Consider the following 15,226-nt stretch of genomic DNA (forward strand, 5'->3'; position numbering starts at 1 on the left):
AGGCCCTCAAGCCATCTGGAATGAGTTGAGCAAAGAGAGGGGTGAGCGACTTGATTTTCTAATGTAATTGGGGCCAGGGTGAGAGTTCCTGCCCAGAGGCCAGCTTTTGAACTCTTCTTGCTGGCACTAAGGGAGAAAGCATGTGGCCTTCTTATGGGCTTGCCAAGGTGGGTCAAAAAAGGAGAAAGAGAAGAGACAGGGCTTGAAAGTAATCGGTAATCGAGCATCAGAAAGCAAAGTCAAATTATTTTTGCAACTGTCCTGTACTGACTGTTACCCAGTGTCTGAAAATAGCTGTTTCATATATTTTGTCTGTTTTTCTAGTTATTTTTGGCAGGAGAGCGATTGCTGTAACAGTTAATCTTTTATGGAGGAAGCAAAAGTCTCTGTGCTGCATTTAAAAACTAGGTTTAGGCCAGGCACAGTGGCTCATGCCTGTAATCTCAGCACTTTGGGAGGCCAAGGAGGTAGGATTGCTCGAGCCCGGTAGTTCAAGACCACCCTAGGCAGTATAGTGAGACGCTGTCTCTACAAAAAAAAAAAAAAAAAACACATTGTTGGCCGGGCGCGGTGGCTCAAGCCTGTAATCCCAGCACTTTGGGAGGCTGAGGTGGGTGGACCACGAGGTCAAGAGATCGAGACCATCCTGGTCAACATGGTGAAACCCCGTCTCTACTAAAAATACAAAAAATCAGCTGGGCATGGTGGTGCGTGCCTGTAATCCCAGCTACTCAGGAGGCTGAGGCAGGAGAATTGCCTGAACCCGGGAAGTGGAGGTTGCAGTGAGCCGAGATAGTGCCATTGCACTCCAGCCTGGGTAAGAAGAGCAAAACTCCGTCTCAAAAAAAAAAAAAAAAAAACCACATTGTTTAGACTAGGTTTGCAGTGATGTGTTCATCTAACGTAAGTAAACGGGGAGTGCCTTATTTTGGATGGCTGACTTATAGAGCCTGGAGCAAGTGCTGGGCAGAGTAGCAGCGCAGGTCAGGTGGGCCCTCTCTGGTCTTCAATCCACCTGTGGTGGGGAAGGCAAAGACTTCAAAATTCACCGAGTTCCTGACACTCCTTATAGAAAGGCTTTGTACAGGTCTGGGTATGTGTTTAGCATTTGCAAAACATTTGGCCATTGTCATTCAAAGCATTTCTTTTTTTTTTTGAGACAGAGTCTCACTCTGTCACCAGGCTGGAGTACAGTGGTGCGATCTCGGCTCACTGCAATCTCCGTCTCCTGGATTCAAGTGATTCTCCTGCCTCAGCCTCTTGAATACCTGGGACTACAGGCGCATGCCACCACACCCAGATAATTTTTGTATTTTTAGTAGAGACAGGGGTTTCACCATGTTGGTCGGGATGGTCTCGGTCTCTTGACCTCGTGATCTGCCCACCTCGGCCTCCCAAATTGCTGGGATTAGAGACATGAGCCACCGCGCCTGGCCAAAGCATTTCTATATAGTACCTTGTCTCCTTCGGTGTCTACAACAAATGGGAGGGAAGATGGGCAGAGGGTGGAGAAAGCACTTTGTACTTGAGTAAAGTAAAGGTCGCAACCTGGGCCGGGTGCAGTGGCTTGTGCCTGTCCTCCCAGCACTTTGGCAGGCCAAGATGGGAAGACGGCTTGAGTCCAAGAGCTTGAGACCAGCCTGGGCAACACAGTGAGATTCCATCTCTACAAAAAATTAAAAATTAACCAGGTGTGGTGGCATGTGCATGTACTCCCAGCTACTTGCAAGACTGAGGTGGGAGAATTACCTGAGCCCAGGAAGTGGAGGCTACGGTGAGCCTTGGTCACATCGCTGCACTCCAACATGAATGACAGAGCAAGAGCTTGTCTCAAAAAAAAAAAAAAAGATCACAGCTTGACTGACTGCTAGTTGAAAGGCCAGGAGAAATGGGGAAAGGGAGAGGGGGCCTGACATGGGAGGAGGATTGGAAAAGATTGACAAAACTTGTGACCTGCCAAAGTGTGAGCGTCTGCATATACTTTCTTTGAGGAAAGAGTTGTTAAAATCCTACTCCTCAGATGAAGATGCACCACTTGTTCACAAACCACGTAGCTATTCAGTGGCTGCGCCTAGACCTTGGTGTGTGGCCAGCAGGGCCTTGAGCATAGCTGCAGACCTGAGCCTGTGAAAACCACAGACCTGGACTTTGAGTCTCTATGGACCAAGGACCCCATGCTGCCTTAGCATGTGACTGTCTCTGATCCCCAGTTTCCAGAGTCTTCTGGGCTGAGCTCCTACCAAGTCTCTCAGCAGTCGATCTTGGCAATAGCTTATCCCCCTCTAAACGTCCATGCCTGCCTGGTATCTCAGCTCCCAGCTGGCCTCCTCCCCCTGGGCAGTCAGAGTGGCCCAGGGTCGGGTGGAGACAGGGTGGAAAGGAGAGCTGTCTGATGTTGGCAGAGCTACTCCCTAGGCAGAGGAAACGCCGTGAAGGAAGCAAAGAGCAGTGGTAAAGAGATCAAGGGTCAGAGAAGATGGTAGAGCCTCTCTTGAGAGCCATGTTGCCTGGCCCTCTGATGGGCAGTCTTGGCCAGTTCACTTCTGCTCTGGACTTGGAGTCCATGTCTGAGAAGTGAACGGATAGAGGGAATAGTTCCTGTGGCTCTTCTAGGCTGATGCCCCATGCTTGGTGCCTTACTGCTGTTGATGGTTCTGGGTCCCCTTGTTCCAGGTCCCCCCTCTACTCTTGCATCTGTCACACAGTGCCTCACATCTGAGTCCTGGTCTTCCCTAGCCATGGTCAAGGGCTCCTGGAACTGCCAATGCCCTGGATTCCCAGAGAGAGCTTTACTATGGCTTCTCTTGTCTGTCACCCAGGCTGGAGTGCAGTGGTGCAATCTTAGCTCACTGCAATCTCCGCCTCCCCGGTTCAAGCGATTCTCTTGCCTCAGCCTCCTGAGTAGCTGGGACTACAGGCATGTGCCACCACACCCACCTAATTTTTGTATTTTTAGTAGAGATGGGGTTTCACCATGTTGGTCTCGATCTCTTGACCTCATAATCTGTCCACCTCAGCCTCCCAAAGTGCTGTGATTACAGGTGCGACCCACCGCGCCCGGCCTTACTATGGTTTCTCTATGTAGAGAGAATAGACTTGAGGTTCATCCAAGAGAACCAGGTTCCACCACTTATTTGCTGAGTGTCTTTAGGCAAGTTATTTAACCTCACTGTATCTCAGTTGCCTTATTGGTAAGTTATAGTATGTTTACAATGATTTAGGAAATCCATGAGTCTATGTAGAGCACTCAGCATGAAATAAGCATTTGATCTCATCTTCTGGGATGGAAAGGGTAAGGGTGCGGGTGTGAGCTGGAAGGAGAGTGCTGTCCTATCAAAGAACAAATGTGGCATTTGGGATGCTGTTCTGCAGTATTTCCTCCTGTCCCAGAGCAGGGAAAACTAAATTGTTCTGAAATTAATACATGGATGGAGAGGCTGAGAATTGAGTTTCCTTTAAGGAAAAATGAGTCTCTGGCAAATATTTCATTAGGGGAGATGCAGACGCAGCAGGGCTCATCCTGTCTAAGCCTCCTCCTTCTCCCCTGGCCCACTGGATTTCCACGTGGCTTCCCCAAAGAAGCCCCAGCTCTCTCTCCTGCCCCACCCTGCCATCCCCCAGGCTGCTCTCATGGCCTGGCAGCTATTGCACATGCTCCTGTGCGGCCTCTGGGTCATCAGGTACGTGCTGGGAAGTGAGGGTTTGTCTCTTGCTCAAACCATGAGGACCCCAGGAGGAAGAACAGCCTATTTTCTTCCCTTCCCAAGTTCACTCACATGGTACCAGAGGGGGTGTTCCTGGAAGCACAGAACCATCTCCATTATTTCTCAGCTCTCCCACTCCACTCCCTGCTCTGATCTTCTGTGTGCTCGTCCTGCCTAGTGGTGGTGGTGGTGGGTGAGGGGTGTGTGTGTGTGTGTGTGTGTGTGTGTGTGTGAGAGAGAGAGAGAGAGAGAGAGAGAGGGAGAGAGAGAGAGAGAGAGAGAGAGAGAGAGAGGGAGAGAGGGAGAGAGAGAGGGAGGGGGGGAGAGAGAGAGAGGAAGAGAGAGAGAGAGAGAGAGAGAAAGAGGAAGAGAGAGAGAGAGAGAGAGAGAAAGCCATCACAGCAGTCTGACCCAGGCAGAAAAGAGAGGAGAAAGCAAGTCCCAGCAGGAACCATTAGAACCAGAGTCAGCAGGCAAGCAGGCTCGGCCTCTGGAATGCTGTCTCCTGAAACAACAGGCAACAGAACTGGGCACAGGGACTCAGAGCTCCACGCCCCTGCTCAGCTCTATCCTGCTCAGAGGAAGGCACTCAAAGGACACAACCCCTCCAGCTGACAGACGGCCCCACCCACCTTCGCCCTCTCCCCATGGACATAGGCTCATTCATGTGGGGTAGGGACTGGAAGGGGCATGGACTCCATTGTGAGATTTACCAAAGACATGAACTCAGCGAACATTGTAATTTGCTGATTAAAAATTTAATCCCCATCTTAAGATCAGAAAACTGAGTATGGAGAAGTTGGCATTGGGGCTGGTAGGTGGGGAGGCCTGGAGCAAGTCAGGCTGCTCTAGCTGAGGGGAGGGGTTTGTCAGGCTGCTGGGATTTCGGGGCAGAGGGAAGGGGGAAATTGAGGAGGGCCCAGGAGCCCACTGGGAGGGAGGGATGGGATGGGGGCAGGACACATCTTCCTGTTGGAGCTGGGTGTGTGGATGCTCCCAGTCTATTCTCAGTTGCAGGAAATAGAAAGAGCCTGGACTTCAGGGTGAGACAGACCTGGGCTAGCATCCGGCTGTGTGGTCCTGGGGAAGAGGGCCCTGCCCAATACAGAGTGATTACAACGTGACAACGCTTCCTCCTACCAAAGTGCAGGCCTAGAATGGATCTTGGCCCATTTCTGAAAGTCTGACAAGAAAGAAAAGAAAAGAAAAAAGAAGAGAAAAGAAGGGGAAAGAAAGAAAAGAGAAGGAGAAATCTCCATTATTTTTCTTTTCTTTCTCCACGTTTCACCACCTCCTCTTACCCCTCCCCTTTCCCACCTCAGCCTCTTAATTCCATACCTCAGGGGGAGGGAGAAAGACAAGCCAGGGGGTGGGAGCTGGGACAAGAGCAGGTGGAGGGGAGGAAAGGAGGATTTGGGGTGGGAGCGAGGTTAGCAAGCACTGCAGCCCCGAGACCTCTCTCCTGGCTCTTATTTTGGTCGCTCCAATGGACATGTGGCTCTGCCATGCCCAGTCCAGAGACTAAAACACATAAGGTGATAATAATAATGACAATGGCCTTTCTGCCTCCGCTGCCGCCATGGCCCCTGTGAAAAAGCTTGTGGCGAAGGGGGGTAAAAAGGAAGCAGGTTCTGAAGTTCACTCTTGATTGCACCCACCCTGTAGAAGATGGAATCATGGATGCTGCCAATTTTGAGCAGTTTTTGCAAGAAAGGATCAAAGTGAACGGAAAATCTGGGAAGCCTGGTGGAGGGGTGGTGACCATTGGAAGGAGCGAGAGCAAGATAACCGTGACGTCTGAGGTGCCTTTCTCCAAAAGGTATTTGAAATATCTCACCAAAAAGTATTTGGAGAATAATCTACATGATTAGTTGCGCGAAGTTGCTAACAGCAAAGGGTTACAAATTAGGTTACTTCCAGATTAACCAGGACGAAGAAGAGGAGGAAGACAAGGATTAAATTTCATTTATCTGGAATATTTGTATATGTTCTTGAATAAAACTTGGGAACCAAAATAATAATAATAATAATAGGCCGGGCACGGTGGCTCACGCCTGTAATCCCAGCACTTTGGGAGGATGAGGTGGGCAGATCACAAGGTCAAGAGATTGAGACCATCCTGGCCAACATGGTGAAACCCCGTCTCTGCTAAAAATGCAAACATTAGCCGGGTGTGGTGGCACGTGCCTGTGGTACCAGCTACTCGGGAGGCTGAGGTGGAAGAATCACTTGAACCCAGGAGGCGGAGGTTGCAGTGAGCCAAGATTGCGTCACTGCACTGCAGCCTGATGACAGAGCAAGACTCTCAAAAAAAACAATAATAGTAACAATAACAACACTCGCAGAGGGCCTACCATGTGCTAGGCACTGTTCTACACACTTTACTTGGGGTGACTTTTTTTTTTTTTTGAAACAGAGTTTCACTCTTGTTGCTCTGGCTGGAGTGCAATGGCGCAGTCTCTGCTCACTGCAGCCTCCGCCTCCTGGGTTCAAGTGATTCTCCTGCCTCAGCCTCCCAAGAAGCTGGGATTACAGGCGTGTGCCACCACACCCAGCTGCCTTTTGTATTTTTAGTAAGATGGAGTTTCACCATGTTGGCCAGGCTGGTCTCAAACTCCTGACTTCAGTTCCTGCCCGCCTTGACCTCCCAGAGTGATAGGATTACAGGTGTGAGCCACGAGACCCGGCTGACACTACCTTTACTCAGACAAATTGAGTGTAACTGCTTCTGGCTGTCATGATTGCCTTAGCTTCATAGTAAGTATTGAATTCAGATAGACTTAGTGTTCCAACTAAATTCTTCTTTTTCAAAGCTGGTTTTAGCTATTCCAGGTCCTTTGCATTTCCATATGGCTTTTGTAACGAAGCTTGTCAATTCTACAAAAATCCTGCTAGTGTTTTGATTGGGAATGTGTTTGATCCATAGATTAATTTGGGGAAAACTGGGTGGAATGTAAGAGTGGAAACCTAAACAAAGCTGATACTATAGCATTTATCATAGGGTTTGACATTGTCTCTTTATTGTTTTTCTTCCCCAAATGGCTGTAAACACTTGAGGCCAGGACCGTGCTTCATTTCCCACTTACTACTCACCGTTGCATCCCCAGCCCTGAACACTGAGGCTAGCAGATAATAGTTGCTCAATACATATTTGTTACAGGAACACATATTTATTTGATTATTTATTTGTTTATTCAACAAATATTCTTTTTTTTTTTTTTTTTTTTTTTTTTTTGAGATGAAGTTTCGCTCTTGTTGCCCAGGCTGGATTGCAATGGTGCGATCTCAGCTCACTGCAACCTCCGCCTCCTGGGTTCAAGCGATCCTCCTGCCTCAGCCTCTCAAGTAGCTGGGATTACAGGCATGCATCACACTAGCTAATTTTGTATTTTTAGTAGAGATGGGGCTTTTCCCTGTTGATCAGGCTGGTCTCGAACTCCCCACCTCAGGTGATCCTCCCGCTTCGGCCTCCCAAAGTGCTGGGATTACAGGCATTAGCCACCGTGCCCGGCCATAAAATGTATCCTTACTTTCACCCTACTTTCTGTTTCCCTTATAGACAAAGTCTTCTCGCATAAATGCGTGTTGAATCACTATCATGTTTTAGGAAGTATGCCCAGGCTGTGCTTCTTTTTGAAGGCTGTGTATTTGTGTGTGTGTGGTATGTGTGGGCACATGCACACAAGTCTGTGCCTGATGAATGTGCCAGAGCCACCAGAACCCTTTCTCTAATACCAGTCACTTCGATATATCATTTGTTTCTTCCATCCTAGGACTTACGGAGAGGCAGCTTGGGAAGGCCAGGTGTGCGTAACATGTTTAAAGTCTTTCTCCTTTCTCTATGTGAATTAAATAATCATGTCTGTTTTTCTTACCTCGGAAACATGACTTTCCCCAAGTCTAGAGTTGGAGGAAACTACCTTCACTTAGACAAATTTAGCGTAACTGCTGCTAGCTGGTAGAGGTGGTACTTACTCTGTGGTTTTAAGGTTGCCTTTCCGTGGATGCTATAGGAGCTCTCCCCAGGCTGGGTGAGGGGCTGAAGGAAGCGGTTCAGCTCTGCATTTATCTTCGGCTGTTTTCTCTGCCATTTGACTGAAGCAATTTCCAGTGATGAATGAAGTGAATGGTTAAAGCTTATTTTTCCATCAAAATTCAATTCCTGCAAGGAGAAGAGGGAGGAGAGAGAGGGTGTAAATCATTGATCAAACTTTATTTAAGCACCAAGCTTCCCTTCTGCAGAAAATCCAATTGCCTGACAGAGGAAGACAGCTTCTTCCCTCGAGATCCATGAGGTTGGGTGTTCTCTACACTAACTCATCCTGTTAGGGCTGCACCGGAAGTCGGCTTGGCACAGCAGAAGGAACAGATTCACTTGGGACTGGAATCTGGTTCTGCCACTTGCTGGCTCTGTGACTTTAGCAAGCAACTTCACATCTCTCAGCCAGTTTCATCCATGAAAAGGTAATTCATAGTTCCTACTATACAGAATTGGTGTCATGATTTGAGAACAAGGTATGTAACAGCACATATGTTGTGGGCAGGCTGTAGATAGCTCTCATCATGCTTCTGGTTTGGGAGCTGAGTGTGAGCACAGACGCCTGTGTGAGTGCTTGGAGGTAAATGCCCTGTGCGGGAGGTGAGCGTGTGTGCTGTGTGTAAGGAGAGCTCTGAGAGTCTGTGGGGCTGTGGTCTCTCTGTGGGGCCTGCATTCTCCAGCATTCTTGGAGAGGTCTCCAGAAAAGCATCAGAGGAAATCTCTGAGGGGTTGTCTGGGAACTGTGGGGGCTTTGCATCCCTTTCCTGGAAGCAGTAACAACTGTTGGGCCCCATGCCCGCACCCCTCTCAATCCCTAGTGACTTGTTAAAAGACTTCAAAGAAGAAACTTCAGACTAGAAATCTCACTTGCCATTCAGATTTGTTAACATTGAGGACACAACCCTGAAGAACATGTCTGTGGATGTTAATTAGCCTCTAGAGAGGGAGAAAGGAGAGAACAGAAGAATCACAAACAGAACTGTCGAGGGCCAGAAAAATGCTGCAGCTGCCGGACACGGTGGCTCACACCTGTAATCCCAGCACTTTGGGAGGCCGAGGCTGGTGGATCACCTAAGGTCAGGAGTTCAAGACCAGCCTGGCTAACATCATGAAACCCCATCTCTACTAAAAATACAAAAATTAGCCAGGCATGGCGGCACATGCCTGTAATTCCAGCTACTCTAGAGGCAGAAACAGGAAAATTGCTTGAACCCAGAAGACAGAGGTTGCAGTGAGCCAAGATTGCACCACTGCACTCCAGCCTCGTCAAGACCAGCTCGGTCGTAGAGACCCCAACGCAGGCAGCGCTGAAGGAATTAAGAAACAAAAAGAAAGACAGAGTGCAAAAGTGGGACCAAAGTGGGGCCGTCAGGGGCTGACAGCATTTCCCAGCTGACAGCCCAGAGCAGACTCTGACCCATGTGTTTATTCTTTGTGAACAAGTGATTGTTTTTAATAAGCTGGTGCTCAGTGTTTCTTCATAGAGTAAAGATAGACTCAACAGGCATTAGTGCTTATTCCTACTAAGACAGAAATAAGCTAAAAAACACTGCGAGTCAGCAGTGGGGACAAGGTCAAATATCCTGTGCTTTGGGAGCTGGTTTAACTAGTGCATGACCGGTACATGCTACTTGCTTATTCTAGCAGTTTCCTGCCTGGGGATGGATGGCTGGGTGTTCCTTGCCATTGCCTCCGTTGCCTCTCAGCAAACAACATATACTCTGTCACACACACGTCAAGACCTCCTCCCAACACGGTCTGGTGACAGAGTGAGACTCTGTCTCTCTCTCTCTCTCTCTCTCTCTGTCTCTCTTACACACACACACACACACACACACACACACACACACACACAGCTGCAGAGACGCAGAGGGAAAGGGAGTTACTCCCCGAATTTTGTCAAGAATAACCTCAAGGACACACATGGCTCACGGTGATGGTAAAAAAGACTCAGGATCAGCAACAAAAGGGCCTGATCCCAGAGGACAGTCAGTGGGATGAGAGGTAGAGCTGGCTTGGGTTTCCCTTTTTAAAGAGGCAAATGAAGTGGTCTGTGCTGGGCTGACCCTGCACAAGGACAGGGGCCTCACAAGATGGAATGCAACAGGCCCTGGGAATATGGGGTGGGGCCTGAGAATAGCCGTCCGGGCCCTCCAGTCTTTCATTTTTACAATTTCAGTAGCTTTTGGGGTACAAGTGGTTTGGTTACATGGGGGAAATGTATTTTGGTAAAGTAGACTTCCGGTTTTAGTGCATCCACCCCCCAAGTAGTGTCCAGTGCTCCCAGTATGCAGTTTTAGATCCCTCTCTCCCCATTCTGATATCCGAAGTTCATTTCACCACCCTTTATGCCTTTGTGTGTCCATAGCTTAGTTCCCACTTGTAAGTGAGCACATAAGGTGTTTGCTTTTTCATTCCTGTGTTACTTCACTTAGAATAATGCCTCCAGCTCCATCCAAGTTGCTGCAAAGGACATTATTTGTTCTTCTTTATGGCTGACTAGTATTTTATGGTGAATATATACCATATTTTCTTTTTCTCTCTTTCTTTTCTTTTTTTTTTTTTTTTGAGACAGTCTCGCTTTGCCACCCAGGCTGGAGTGCAGTGATGTGATCTTGGCTCACTGCAGCCTCCGCCTACTGGGTTCAAGTGATTCTCCCACCTCAGCCTCCCCATTAGCTGAGACCACATGCATGCAGCACCATGCCCAGCTAATTTTTATATGTTTTGTAGAGATAGGGTTTTGCCATATTGCCCAGGCTGGTCTTGAATTCCTGTATTCAAGTGATCCTCCTGTGTCAGCCTCCCAAAGTGCTGGGATTACAGGCATGAGCCACCACACCCAGCCCTATACCACATTTTATCTATTCACTCATTGGTTCACCCCAATCTTTCTTTCTTGCACCCATGTACTCTCGCCACTTATATCTGAACTCTTATTTTATTAGGAAGCATAAAAAAGGAATATTTAACACCACGTACATTTATAAATACTATCTTATGGCTGGGCACAGTGGCTCACACCTGTAATCCCAGCACTTTGGGAGGCTGAGAAAGGTGGATCACTTGAGGTCAAGAGTCTGAGACCAGGCTGACCAACATGGTGAAACCCCCTCTTCACTAAAAATACAAAAATTAGCCAGGTGTGGGGGTTGGCACCTGTAATTTCAGCTACTTGGGAGACTGAGGCAGGAGAATTGCTTGAATAAGAAGGCAGAGGTTGCAGTGAGTGAGATCATGTCACTGCACTCCAGCCTGGGTGACAGAGTAAGACTCTGTCTCAAAAAAAGGAAAAGAAAAGAAAGAAAAAAGAAAACTATGTTATTCATTTATTTATTTTTTGAGACAGAGTTTTGCTCTGTCACCCAGGCTAGAACCTAGTTCCATGATCTTAGCTCACTGCAACCTCCATCTCCAGGTTCAAGCCATTCTCCTGCCTCAGCCTCCCGAGTGGCTGGAAGTACAGGTGCCCACCACCATGCCCAGTTAAGCTTTGTATTTTTAGTAGAGACCGAGGATTTATCATGTTGGTCAGGCTGGTCTCGAACTCCTGATCTCAAGTGATCTACCCACCTCGGCTTCCCAAGAAAACTATGTTATTTAATTCTAACATTCTTCATAGGAAGTAGATACTTAGGAAAATTATCTCCACTTTACAGATAAAGAAACTTGAACATCAAAAGGTCACACCTGAGTCTGTCTCCTGCTTCTATCCTTTGGGTCTTGAAAGTCTGAGTTGTTGCTATCAAATTATTTCAATCTTCATTTTCCCCTGGTTACCAAGTAAATGCATGCTTTCTAAAGGCATTTATAGGCTGGGCACTGTGGTTGATGCCTGTCATCCCAGCACTTTTCGGGAGTTTGAGACCAGCCTGATCAACATGGAGAAACCTTGTCTCTACTAAAAATATAAAATCGGCCGGGCGTGGTGGCGCGTGCCTGTAATCCCAGCTACTTGGGAGGCTGAGGCAGGAGAATCCCTTGAATCCGGGGGAGCTGAAGTTTCGGCAAGCCGAGATCACACCATTGCACTCCAGCCTGGAAACCACAGTGAAACTCTATCTCAAAAAAAAAATAATAATAAATAAAAAATAATACAAAAATCATTTGCAATCTGTAGTGATTTCTATTTTCTTCTATTTTCCTTATGACTAATGATTATAGTTAGTGAGATGCTGTGTTAGGAATGCCTTCTTTGTTTGTTTGAGACAAAGTCTCACTCTGTTGCCTCCAACTCCTGGGATCAATGATTCTCCCACCTCAGCCTCCTGAGTAGCTGGAGCTACAGGCATGTTCCACCACACCAGGCTGAGGAATGTTTTCAACTATAAGAAACAGACCTTTGGGAGGCCGAGGCGGGTGGATCACAAGGTCAAGAGATCGAGACCATCCTGGTCAACATGGTGAAACCCCGTCTCTACTAAAAATACAAAAACTCAGCTGGGCACGGTGGTGCGTGCCTGTAATCTCAGCTACTCAGGAGGCTGAGACAGGAGAATTGCCTGAACCCAGGAGGCGGAGGTTGCTGTGAGCCGAGATCCTGCCATTGCACTCCAGCCTGGGTAACGAGTGAAACTCCGTCTCAAAAAAAAAAAAAAAGAAAAAAGAAACAGACACTGTAATCCCAGCACTTTGGGAGGCTGAGGTGAGTGGATCACTTGAGCCTAGGAGTTCAAGACCAGCCTGGGCACCTATAGTACCAACTACTGGGGAGGCTGAGGTTGGAGGATTGCTTGAGCCCAGGAGACAGAGGTTACAGTGAACCAAGATGGCACCATTGCACTCCAGCCTCTCTATCTTAAAAAAAAAAAAAAAAAAACCCAGACAACTTGACTATCAGCACAAAGATAAGAGGTGTTTAAAAAATAGAGAATTATAGCTGGACACGGTGGCTCACACCAATAATCCAGCACTTTGGGAGACCGAGGTGGGCAGATCACGAGGTCAGGAGATTGAGACCATCCTGGACAACATGGTGAAACCCCATCTCTACTAAAAATACAAAAATTAGCTGGGCATGGTGGCACATACCTGTAGTCCCAGCTACTTGGGAGGCTGAGGCAGGAGAATCACTTGAAACCGGGAAGCGGAGGTTGCAGTAAGCTGAGATCGAACCACTGCACTCCAGCGTGGCGACAGAACAAGACTATATCTAAAAAAAAAAAAAAAATTGAGATGTATTTTGCTTGTATAACAGAAAACCTAGAGGTAGGCAGTTACCACTGCTGGTTTAGTGGTTCAGGAATGAATCGCAGCTTGAAAATGCTCTTGGCCTTTGCCTCGTGGTTACAGAATAGCTGCTGCAGCTCAAAAAATCACAACCATATTCAATGCAGTAAGAAGAGAACATCAACTCTTCCTTTATAAATAATGAAAAGATTTCCCAGAGGTATTTGGCAGACTTGTTTACAACCTACTGGCTATACTGGGCCACAAAGCCACTTCTACCTTTAAGGGAGTCTGGGAGAAACATTTGCTCCTCTGGAGACTCTCACTGAAATGAGTTAGGGAGAAGGAGGTTGGGAATGGGAGTTAGGTCGGCCAATCAGAGGTATCTGCTACAGATGCAATGCTCTGATTGGCCAGGCCTGCTTCATACGCCCACCTCTGGAACCTTATGGACCCTGCTTTTCCACAATCACATGGATGGAAAGTGGTGGAGAAAAATTGGGTGCTGTAAGCATAAAGGGAAATGGATGTTAGGAAGGCAAGAGGAAGGCAGCATTAGGTGCTCCACATAGATGGTTTTGTAAAATCCTCACCACATGCCAGGCGGGGTGGCTTATGCCACCCCAGCACTTTGGAAGGCTGAGGCGGGTGGATCACAAGGTCAGGAGATCGAGACCATCCTGGCCAACATGGTGAAACCCCGTCTCTACTAAAAATACAAAAATCAGCTGGGTGTGGCAGTGCATACCTGTAATCCCAGCTACTCAGGAAGCTGAGGCAGGAGAATCGATTGAACACAGGAAGTGGTGAAGATTGTAGTGAGCCAAGATCGTGCCACTGCACTCCAGCCTGGTGACAGAGCGAGACTCCATCTAAAAAAAAAAAAGTCCTCGCCACAACTCATAAGGTTTGGAGCACGGAGGGGAAAATTCCCATTATACTTCTGTGAAGCTTCTGGAATTAAGATAATTAAAGAGGATCCTAAGATTGCAAGATTTAAAACACTGCTACAACTTACAACTACTTATTTGTGGAATCAGGATTTTTTTTTTTCTGAGTAACCAAAATAAAATTCAGAAATAAATAGGACACATAAGATTGTAACTATTATCTAACATCTCAATTTCAATTTACCTATTCATCAAAGCAACCTCTTGAATTAGAGTTATCTTCTTTAATATGTTAATACAGTCGTCCCCTCTTACCTGTGGGAGATATGTTCCAAGACCCTCAGTGGATTCTTGAAAAATAGTACCACACCCTCTATCTGTCTCAGCTAAGTACTTATCGTGCATTGTGGCCATAAGTTTTGCAGTTTGAGATTTGACAACAAAACTAGCATAACTTCCTTTTTCCTTTGTCTCAATTTCATGAAAGGAAGGTTCATTCTTATTGTAGATGTAAGCAACCTCAGCAGATGGTTTTTTTCCTATCCTTAAGTCAAGAACTTTTAACTTTTCACTTAAGGGAAGCACTCCGGCCTATTTGTCATTAATATAAAGCATATTCAAATTGCTGTTATGACTGCTGTTGCACTTTAGGGCAATTATGGAGTAAAATAAGGGTTACTTGACACAAGCATTGTGATACCTTGACAGTTGATCTGATAACCTAGAAGGCCACTAAGCGACCTGGGAACTGGTAGTGGATATCCTGGACAAAGGATAATTCATATCCTGGGCAGGATGGCGTGGGATGGTAAGATATTTCATCAGGCTGCTCAGAGTGGTGCACGATTTAAAACTAATGAATTATTTCTGGAGGTCTTCATTTAATAGTTTTTGACTGTGGTTGTAACTGAAACCATGACACTGGTTTTCGCTTTCTGAAAGTGAAACTGCAGATAAGCTGAGGGAAACATAGTCGTACATAACACCATTTTCTTCTGTTTTATATATTGGAGTTCTGCATAAAATTGAGTTTTGAATTTTTCTTTGCTCTCCCATTATCTCGCTTGATCTCACAAAAACCCTGTGTAATCAAGATATTCGTATTATTCCCATTTTACAAATGAGAAAACAGAGGCTCAGAGAGGTTAACTGACTTGCCCAAGGTAAGTAAACAAACAACCCCAGCACAGTGGCTCATGCCTGTAATCCTAGCACTTTGGGAGGCTAAGGTGGATGGATCACGATGTCAAGACTATCCTGGTCAACATGGTGAAACCCCATGTCTACTAAAAATACACACACACACACACGCAAACACAAAACATCTCTATTAAAAATACAAAAAAAAAATTAGCTGGGCGTGGTGGTGCGTGCCTGTAATCCCAGCTACTCGGGAGGCTGAGTCAGGAGAATCACTTGAACCT

The 15,226-nt window shown here is 46.9% G+C and overlaps 1 long non-coding RNA gene and 2 pseudogenes across 2 annotated transcripts in view; 2 read left to right on the forward strand and 1 right to left on the reverse strand.

Moving 5' to 3' along the window:
- LOC118143090 (uncharacterized) overlaps positions 1 to 15,226 on the forward strand; it is a 51,818-nt gene that overhangs the window by 12,152 nt on the left and 24,440 nt on the right. The gene's annotated exons all lie outside the window — the stretch shown is intronic.
- Positions 5,263 to 6,022, forward strand: LOC100397894 (large ribosomal subunit protein eL22 pseudogene; annotated as a pseudogene).
- Positions 5,431 to 15,226, reverse strand: part of LOC118143089 (putative uncharacterized protein encoded by LINC01356) — a 67,071-nt pseudogene continuing 57,275 nt past the window's right edge. The window contains exons 4-6 of the transcript XR_008473108.2: positions 13,661 to 13,784; positions 12,775 to 12,895; positions 5,431 to 7,866 (exon numbers count right to left, since the gene is read on the reverse strand). The product of XR_008473108.2 is annotated as a putative uncharacterized protein encoded by LINC01356 (transcript). The remainder of the gene's footprint in view (positions 7,867 to 12,774; positions 12,896 to 13,660; positions 13,785 to 15,226) is intronic.

The sequence above is a fragment of the Callithrix jacchus genome, chromosome 7, assembly GCF_049354715.1.
Source record: "Callithrix jacchus isolate 240 chromosome 7, calJac240_pri, whole genome shotgun sequence".
Classification (NCBI taxonomy): domain Eukaryota; kingdom Metazoa; phylum Chordata; class Mammalia; order Primates; family Cebidae; genus Callithrix; species Callithrix jacchus.